A 9732-nucleotide genomic window follows, 5' to 3' on the forward strand; every position below is an offset into this window, starting at 1 on the left:
CCAGAAGGGCACCCCAGCTGTGCGCTTGCGCGTCACCCCGCGTGCTGTGCGTGAAATAGGAGCTCCCCTCTACCCCTGCATGTGGCTTCCTGGCTTTAGTTGTGGTTTTGTGGTTTCATGTCGTTTTCCAACGTGTGTTCCTATGGATTTCGTAGCGGTTCGAGTTTCACTCGAGCTATAAGCGTATTCTGAATGGGTTTTAGTGAGTTTCGATGTGTGTTCCTTATCCCATATATTCTCTAAAAATTCATCCCCACTATATGTAGTTCTTTCAACATGTAGTCTTTCACCTCACCCGGTGTGCCATGTTAGCATTCACTAGTACTATTTTTCCAGCCATACACCACATACACTATCTTTAATTCTAACAACATGCACTCTCCCACCTTACCAAGTCATGAATATGTGCCACATCATATTAGTCACATAATTATCCACATTATGCATCTTAAACAAACTCATGTCATTAGCATGCCATCTTATTCGTGTGGTATGAAAAAAGGGAAACACTTCCTATCATACGTCCGATAGGAAGCTTTTCATCAGACCACTTGTGCACCGTTGGTGCATCTTTAATCCCACAGTCGATGTATCACTTGACTTGTAATCATGTTAATTAACTGCCTAGTTTACACGCCTGGGCCTTAATCCCTCACCTGAGTTAATCTTGCATGCCAACCCAACCACCTCACCGGCTAACCCCATCTCATGCGAGTAAATCTCGCCTCCACGACCCATCCACCTCTAGCCATCTCGCATCCACACGGGCGAGTTCATCCCGGAGTCGCAAGCTCACTCGCCGTCCTACTCGGCTAGTCTGCCACCATCCTGCTCCGCCCCTGCGCCCCGTCTGCTCCACTTCGCCTGTGGGGTGTCCCGTCTGCGTCTACTATGGCCCAATATATCCAAACATCTATGGATCGACAGGGGCGGTTTCATCACAGGAGACTCCAGCCATTGACACGAATGACTGAATATTCGAGTAAGGTTGTGAATCAAAGAATTATTTGCAGTTTCTTATTCCAAATTTGATGTGGAGGACAAGTCTGGAAATAAAATCAATTGGTCCCCACATCATGATGTACAAATCTTCAAAGTTTTTTTTGCTGCCTCCCGGATATCTTAAAACAATCTGTTATTGGATATTCTCTGTTCCCTTTCAAATATCTTGAAACAATCTGCTATTGTAAATTTATTCATTTAGGCTGCATGTGTGGTCTAATTTTTTGTTATTGTGGGCTACATACTCTTCAATTAGATGATGCAATCGATTAGAAAATGGTATGTTTCACATGCATGCTAGTTTCCAAAATCAAAATTCTTGGCTTCCATTGTGTGTCATGTATGCCATCACAACACCAAATTCTTGCTTCGTTTTAATCATGCTTCTACCTTTTATGTCTCTCTTGTGCTTCTGTAACACTAAATTTATGGTTATAAGATTGTAACTGTTTTTATTTTACAAGCAGGTTGCTTCACCACTAACAGGGCGTGCTTCAACCACCAACTATGTTGCTTCCTTGAATTGGATAATAAAACCGTTTGAAAAATGATATGCTTTCTATGCATGCCTGTTTGCAAAACCAATTTTTGTACTTTCATTGTGTGTGATATATGTTGTAACAACATGAAATTGGTCTTTAGTGTCGACCATGCTTCCTAGTTGGATGTCTTGTGTATGTTTCTATAACACCGAAGTTGTGCATCATATATTGTAATTGTGTGCTTCTTTTGTCGTACAAGCATGTTGCTTGAAGCCTTGAACTACTATCGATGTGTGCTTTCAACCAAGAGGACTGCTATACACACGACACTTCAAGGACAATATCAGCACGACACTCCATATCACACCATCCATTCAAAACGCCAATGTAAAGGAAGTTGTTGGATTAGGCATCGGCCAAGGATCGTGCAAGCACAAGTCGTCCCTGAAGTAATTTCGTTCAACCAATACCTATGTGCTTCAACTACTCCCAACACTGCTTCTTTGATTGAAATGTGTTTCTTGTATATACATTTGGTTTCATTTGATTCAAGACATGCTTCTTTGTATCCAGCACAATCCGAAAGATGTTGCGGTGATGTCGAGTGCGCTAAGGCCAAGACATTGCTACCTTGTAGGATCACAATGCATGTGAGATTGTCGATGACCAGTCCGTTCAGCATGACGGTGGTGGATTGCTAAAGTGAAAATAGTAATTTTATAGTGTGTCTAAAAGAGTTGTAATGTTCTGTACTTTTGTTGTACTTTCAGACAATTTCTTTTACGAAGCAAATATTTCCGTATTACCAAAAAATATATCCCGTTACACCGAAATGTTATTATAGTATAAATATTACTCTCATCCACAAGACAATGTTTCCGCCGTGTCATAAACATAATGCTTCCATCGGAAAAAAATCATGACAGATAGACATGTTGCCGTTGCCAACAAAAACATGTAAGACGAGATATGATCTCCCTGACGAATACCTCATGAAGGTTTAAACTCGTCCAATTTCTTCCCACTGGACAAAACTGAAAAAGAGACTGAGCTAACTAAGTCCATAAAAACAGTAACCCATCTTTCAGAGAAATCCAACTTGAGCATGACGGCCCTCAAATAATTCCACTCAACCCTGTCATATGCCTTCATCATATCAAGAAGTGGCGGAGCTAGAACAGATCTTCAGGGGGCCAAACACAAATTATGCATGTTTGGGGGGGGGGGGCAAAGGCTCTATTTTCTCTATTCTAAGCATGCTCTAAAAAAAATTCTTCTTGTTTTTTTTACCAAGGACGAGGGAGCCACAGCCCCTGCAGGGCTGAACATAGCTCCATCCCTGATATCAATTTTAAGTGCACAGTGACAGTGTTTGACTGCCTTGCTACGCTTCATGAAGTGCAAACATTCATATGCAACAATAATGTTATCAGTTATAAGGCGACCAGAGATAAAGGACAACTGTTCTGCTGAGATGATATAGGGAAGCACCACTTTCAAACCGAAAAGGAACTAAAAAGAACATGTCTCTACAGTAATCCAAACCGATCTGCTACACCTAACCCGGACAAAGTCGGTACAGTGCATGGTAATGGGTCAGCCTAGTCGGAGGCCTGCCCTGTGTGAAGCATTGGGCATGTAACGCAAAATGCATCACATGTGAGGTCTCGCTTCAAGGAGGCGTTCCCTATTTGACGCTCATTGGGCATGGGCACAAGAAAGTTCTTGATCGGTTTTGGGAATCTTATAGAAAATTCTGGTTTGGTTTTTCATATTTTCCTTGAAGAACTTTTTTTGATTTGTTTTCATTTTTAATTTAATTTTCTAAATAAATCAGAAAATATTTGGAAAATTCAAAATTTCTTTACGGTTTTATAGAAATGATAACTAGAATTAAAAAATAATCTGTGTTTGTAAGGAACGTTAAAACTTATCAAAAAATGTTTGCCTTTTAAGAAAATTTCAAAACAAATTAATAGATCTTTGCATTTTTTAAGGATGTTTAAATTTTTGGAAAACAATTCATGTCTTCAAAAATTGTAAAAGAAAACTGAAGAAATAATGTTTTGGAAAAATATTCAAAACTTGAAAAAATATTCGTGTTTCCAAAAACTAATGTTCAAGAATTTGAAAAGGTAACCATGTTTAAAAGAAATGTACATAAATTAAAAAAAAATCATGTTTTTAAATCACACTTTTTGATAAATGTTCTAAAAAATAAATGAAAAAAGTAGGAGCCGCTGCAGTACCAGCTCGGTGCAGTACGAAGTCTTACTACATGGGCCGGCCTAGTCGGGCGTGCCCTGAGGGAAATGCCGCCAATTGGATGCAGGACGCGCCATATAGGAGCTCCCCTATGATGTGCTAAAAAAAAGGAGCTCCCCTTTGAATACAGGGCGCAGCGATTCTCTCCCCAACGGAAGTGTCTCCGACCCGACATCAGCCAGGGCACCAAAAAAAAAAAATCATCTGCTACTGAAGCGTAAGGAGAGCTGAAGTGCAAATCATGTGTGGTTTCCTCGAAATTTAACACTGACATATAGCCAGTGTATAGTAAACTCTAAGCATATATAGTGCAGCATTCAAACCTCACGAAGGTTCATCAATTTTTTTTATTCATGAAAATGGTCCCTTTTCAGCTTGCCAAAGAACTTGCTGACTGAAATTACCAGGAAACTATACATGACTAAACTAATTAAGGACGACAGAAGGGGAAGGAAAATTATATACCCTAGGTTGTCCAGGACCGGTGTTAACAAGACGAATTGTTACCAATAGAAAGTGTATATTTAGTCCCTTGTGTACTGAGCGAGTTGAATTTTAGCCCTGTACTCTGTTTCTACACAAGTGTGCTACTGCCATTATAAAGTCGTAGCTTGTACAGTGCGTTTCCCCCCTCAATAAAATATGAATAAATAGGTATATTTTTCAAACACTTTTGACATGCTAAATGTGATGCCCTCGCCACCCTATAAATTAAATTTACCGGTAAAGGAGAAAAGTAATTTAATTAATTTAACTTTTGATTGCAGTAGGATAAGTGAAGAAAACCAAAATCCTACCCATTGGGGAACACATGTGGATGTGGGAGCAAGAGGGTAAACAGGCAAGTCTTATGTGATCTCATTAGGCTCATACTAGTTGAACTGAAATTAATAACGGCGATTCAAACCAATGACTGTATTCCTCTAGTACACATAAAAACTAAGCATTCAGACCAATGACTCTGTTCATCTAATACTACCGAACAACTGGTACAGCAGGCAGTTGCTCCGATGAAGTTTTTTGTGCTTGGAAAAGGAGGGTAAGACACGCGCGACTCGCTCCCGTGCGACACGCTTCCGTGCGACGCACGTCTCTCATATGAGGCTCGATTTCGCTGCGAATACGTGCCGGATCTAGGCGCGGCGCTGCTGATTTTTCGACCTGGTTCAATTCGCCGGCGAGGTCGTCGTCTGGAGCTCGCCGACGTTGATGGAGTGGTGGTGGACACGCGAAGTTGGCCCGACGGAGATGCGGTCAAGGTGGGCGAAATGGTGGAATTCCCATGTCACCTGGCACGTGTCGCGGTGGATGACCGGTGGGGCGCCCCCAGGGCGGTTCCCGAGGGGAGTAATGGCGATGAGAGAGGAGGAGGGGGGGGGAGGGAGAAGTTATTTGCCCGACGCACCGGCTCTTCGTCACTTCCTCCGCTCCTTCCCCGCATCCAGATCTCATCCAGAGCAACCGCTGCGGCGCGACCCACCCAGAGTTAGGGTTCGATGACGACGCGCGAGCAGCAGATTTGGGCCCTGGCTGCCGGGGACGAGGTGATGATGGGGAGACTCCAGGAGCTCGACTGCTGGTTTCCGACGGCGAAGGCCCTCAACGACGCGTCGGAGTTGGTGCGGGACAAGCTCAGGGGAGAGGAGATCCTCCGGTGCTTCCCCAACTACGAGCGCCAGCCGGCGATGGGGGTGCTTCTCTGGGCGATGTTGGAGGCGGAATCGATGGATCCGGCGCAGAGGGAGAAGTGGAAGCTGTTCCGCTCCCTTCGCTATCGCCTGATTCAGCCAAGGGCGCCGCCGCCGATGCAGCCGCAGGAGCCACCACGGGCGGTGGTGATGGGGATCCCGGCCCCCGGGTCCAGGTGGCTGCCTATCGAGATCGAAGAGGGCGAAGTGACGGCGGTGACTACAAGGCGCAGGGCGAGAGCACCAGCAACACCGACCATGCTCCCCCCGCTTCCCAAGGCGCTCCCCGCGCCTCCTTGCCCTCCGCTGCCAGTAGGGTGTTCGCCGGCTGGTAGCCGCTTCTGGTTACTAGCCGGTGAAGGATCCGAGGAGGTGGAGGGAGGGGGGCCCTCTGTCTTCTACTCAGGTATGTTCCCCAACCCCAAATACCTAGTTTCTACTGCTTCAATTGAGGTAGATGATACTAGATTGAGGAAGAAGATGAGGAACAAGGGATTCCGTGGTGATCGTAGGGAGAAAAATGGGTTCAAATCCCAAACCGCAGATGACTGCGATAGAATTTCTGCAGAGGCTAACAGTCTGAATAATATAACCCATACTGATAAGATTGGGGGGGGGGAGAATTAGGGAAACAGCTTGTAGAAATAATGGTATTGATGCAAAGATTGTTTCTAATTACATGGGAAAAAACACAAATCATCCTATTCCCGTTTGGTATGAAGAAGATGAGATCGATTTTGGAGAAATGGTCATATGTAAAACCCCAGTTGGGGCCTTTTGTGCCCCAGGAGAGGAGAAAAGGGAAAAAACGAGGAAAAAGTGGTTCTGAGACCCCTGATTATTTTTGGGGGCTCAGTGGGGGAGGATTTGAATATGGACTTGAAAGTTGACCTGGCCTAGTGGAAGCCCAGTGGGCCTGATAGTAACATGGCCCAGGAAGAAGTGGTGGGTCTGGCAGGTATAAAGGCTAGTGAGAGGGAGGAGGGTGAGCAACTTCATTGTGTAGGGTTCCCCCCCTCTCCTCCCACGCCGCCGCCAGTAGACAGAATGGAAGGGAATTTTGGGAGGGGATTTGGAGGTCCTAGATTCAATCGTGGAGGAGTGGGGGGTTTTGCTAGAGGGAGATCTAACTACAGTAACAGAGGGGGTGGATGGAATGGAGGAAGATTCAACACAAGTGATCGTTTTGGCAGCTCTGGGAGAGGAGGTGGCAGATTTGGGGTTGAATTCAGAGGGGGCAGAGGGAATGAAGGTGGAGAGGGGAGCATCGAGGTGGAAAAAGAAGAGAGTTTGATTTGGCAAGCTAAGACATGGAAAAAAGAAGCGGTGGAAGCCAGGATGGAGAAGGCAAGTAATGAAGGAGAGAACTCTGGAATAGACCAAGGAATTGAGGAAGATCTGACGATTCAGAAAGAGCAAAATGGACAGCAACAGCTTCTGACTTCCCTTCTATCTCAGTTAGTTCAAGGTCTGCGGGGTGGTGAAAAAGAGATCTTAGAAGGGTTGGTTGGGAAGCCCCCGGAGACCCAGACTAGCAGAGACAGCATTAGGAGAGAAGAGAGTAGGGGAGATCAGGTTCAGAAAGCTGACAAGAGAGGTGATTATGATTCAGGTATGGGGCTGAAAAATCAGGGGGGCAAGGGCAATTGGCAAATAAATTTGGATGAAGGCAAGAAAGGGATGGAAAGGTTCAACAAACAAGTTTGTGGTAAATGCAAAGACACCAGACATGCTACCAGAGATTGCAGAGTGGGACACTGTCTGATTTGTGGAAGAGAGAACCATATCACTAGTGAATGCAATTTGTTGAAGCAGATGAAGCCAATTCCCAAGTATGTTGGATATGCTGCCAAGGGGCTGGGGATCCTGCTGGTTCAGAGTTACAAGGATGTGCTGGTAGCTGAACATACAAACCCCTTAGGTATGGTGATCATCAGAGAAGGGAACATTAATGAGACTGAACTCATAAAAGCCATGGGGGAGATGTTTGACTGGGGATGGCAATGGAGAGTCAAAGAATTTGGGAAAAATGGTTTCATGATGAGATTTCCTAACAAGGAAAAACTAGTGGAGCTGGCTAAGTTCAATGATTTCAACTTGCTTGGGACAGGGGTGGTCATCAAAGTGCAACCCTGGTCCCTAGACCACCAAGCCATTGGGAAGTTACATACTGTTTGGATCAAGCTAAACAAGGTGCCAGATTGTTTCAGACACTTCTTGGGCATGTGTGAAGTGGCTGCTGCAGTGGGCCCTATACTAGAAGTGGATATGGATACAGTCAATGAAGAAAAAGTGAGAGTTAAATGTGGGCTCAGAGATGTAGAAAAAACTCCACCACATGTGGAAATTACTGCCCCTGATCTTCTCATGTTTAGGATTGGGGTGGAAGTGGAAAAGGTTGTGGAAATTGGATGGTATAAAGAGGATAAGAGGAAAAATGAAAACACAAATGATCCAGAGGAGGAGGATAGAGATACTGAAAACAGAAAGAGATCCAGAGTGGAAGATGCTGACCACAGAGGCATTACACTGGGATGTTTGTCTCTCAAACAGAGTGAGGAAGTGGATGGAAAACTAACAAAAATGAAGCTGCAATTAGAAGAAAATATGATGCAATGGCAAGATGAGGCATATTCTGAAAAGAGAAAGTGGCAAAAAGAAAGTGATATCATGTTTAGCAAGATCAAAAATTTGGAAGAAGATAAAGCCAGACACAATGCATTGTGGGCTAAGGCTGAGCAAAGAATTAAGGATTTGGAAAGCAATCAACAAGTGATGCAGGGAAAAATCAATCAACAACAGGAAGAGATCCAAAAGTTAATTCAAGAGGCTGTTAACAGAGAACAATATGAAATGAAGCTGGCCAATATGGACCTGGAAGACTATGAGAAGGAAAACCAACAAAAGAAAGGAGAGTCTGAGTCTGGGAAATACAATGAACCCACTGATTATAATGCCAGCCAGGAATCAATTGGGACATTGGGAGAGAGGATGATTGACCTGCATGGAGCTGAGATTACAAATCAGGAGGAGGAAGAAAAAGAAGTTGAACTTAAAAGAAGTCTCAGGAACAAAGGGAAGGAAGATCAGAAAATAGAGGATATGGCTAAGATCAGAGCTGAAGAAAGAGATAACTATGGTAAGGATACTGGCGCTAACTTTGTTAACTCTTCCTTACTGCAAATTAGTTCCATGGTAGGGATTGACTTGGGGTGCTCTATAGACATGATTGAGAGAAATATGGATATTATCAATAAAATGGAGAAAGTTAGAAGAGATTTATATTTTCAAAATATTAAGAGAGAGAAGGAGAATGAAAATGAAAATGAGAAGGCAAGAGAGAATATAGAAAAAGGTAGGGACACACCAGTATACATTAATACTGGAGATGTGGATTTGGATGAACTATGTTCTGATTTGGAACACTCTGATGCTGAGATTGAAGAACAACAATATAAAAAACTCAGAGAGATGCTCTCTGGGAAAAAAGGGGCATAAGAGGCTCACCAGCATTAAGCTGTGTGAAGCAGTCGGTGGGGATTGGAGTGCTAAGGAGAAAAAGAGGGAAGAAGACTAATTAGTCTCTAACCTATAAACATTTAGACTAAGGGAGATTTGAATAGAAGATAAAAATAGCAGAAATTTACTAATTAGTAGCTAATCAAAAATGAGGGGGGTTTTTTGGAATGTGAGGGGTATAGGTCAAGACCATAAAAAGAGATATATAAGAGAGATGATCATGGAATACAAGTTAGATTTTGTTGGGATTTCAGAAACAATCAAACGATACTTCACCAAAAATGAATTGCACAACCTATGTGGGGGTAAAAGCTATCAATGGAGCTGGAATCCCCCAAGAGGAATGTCAGGAGGAATCCTACTTGGCATTAATAGGGAGATGTTCGATGTAGAACACATTGAGAATGGGCAGTATTTCATAAGAATGCTATTGTTTGACAAAAAAATGAAAATGCATTGGAATCTAGTTGCTGTATATGGGGATGCACAGAAGGAAGGGAAGGCTGATTTTCTTGCTGAGTTAGCTAGACTATATCATGACAATCCACTGCCTTGTTTGGTGGGAGGAGACTTTAACATCATTAGGAATGATAAAGAAAAAAACAAACCCATGTTGAATGAACAGTGGTCTTTTATGTTCAATGCCATAATAGAACAAGCTGGTTTGAGGGAGCTACCTTTAAATGGGAGGCAATATACTTGGGCTAATAACCAGGATGACCCCACTTATGAGAAGTTGGACAGAGTGTTGATGTGCCCTGCATGGGAGGAAAGGT

Source organism: Triticum urartu, chromosome 6 (genome assembly GCF_003073215.2).
Source record: "Triticum urartu cultivar G1812 chromosome 6, Tu2.1, whole genome shotgun sequence".
Lineage (NCBI taxonomy): Eukaryota > Viridiplantae > Streptophyta > Magnoliopsida > Poales > Poaceae > Triticum > Triticum urartu.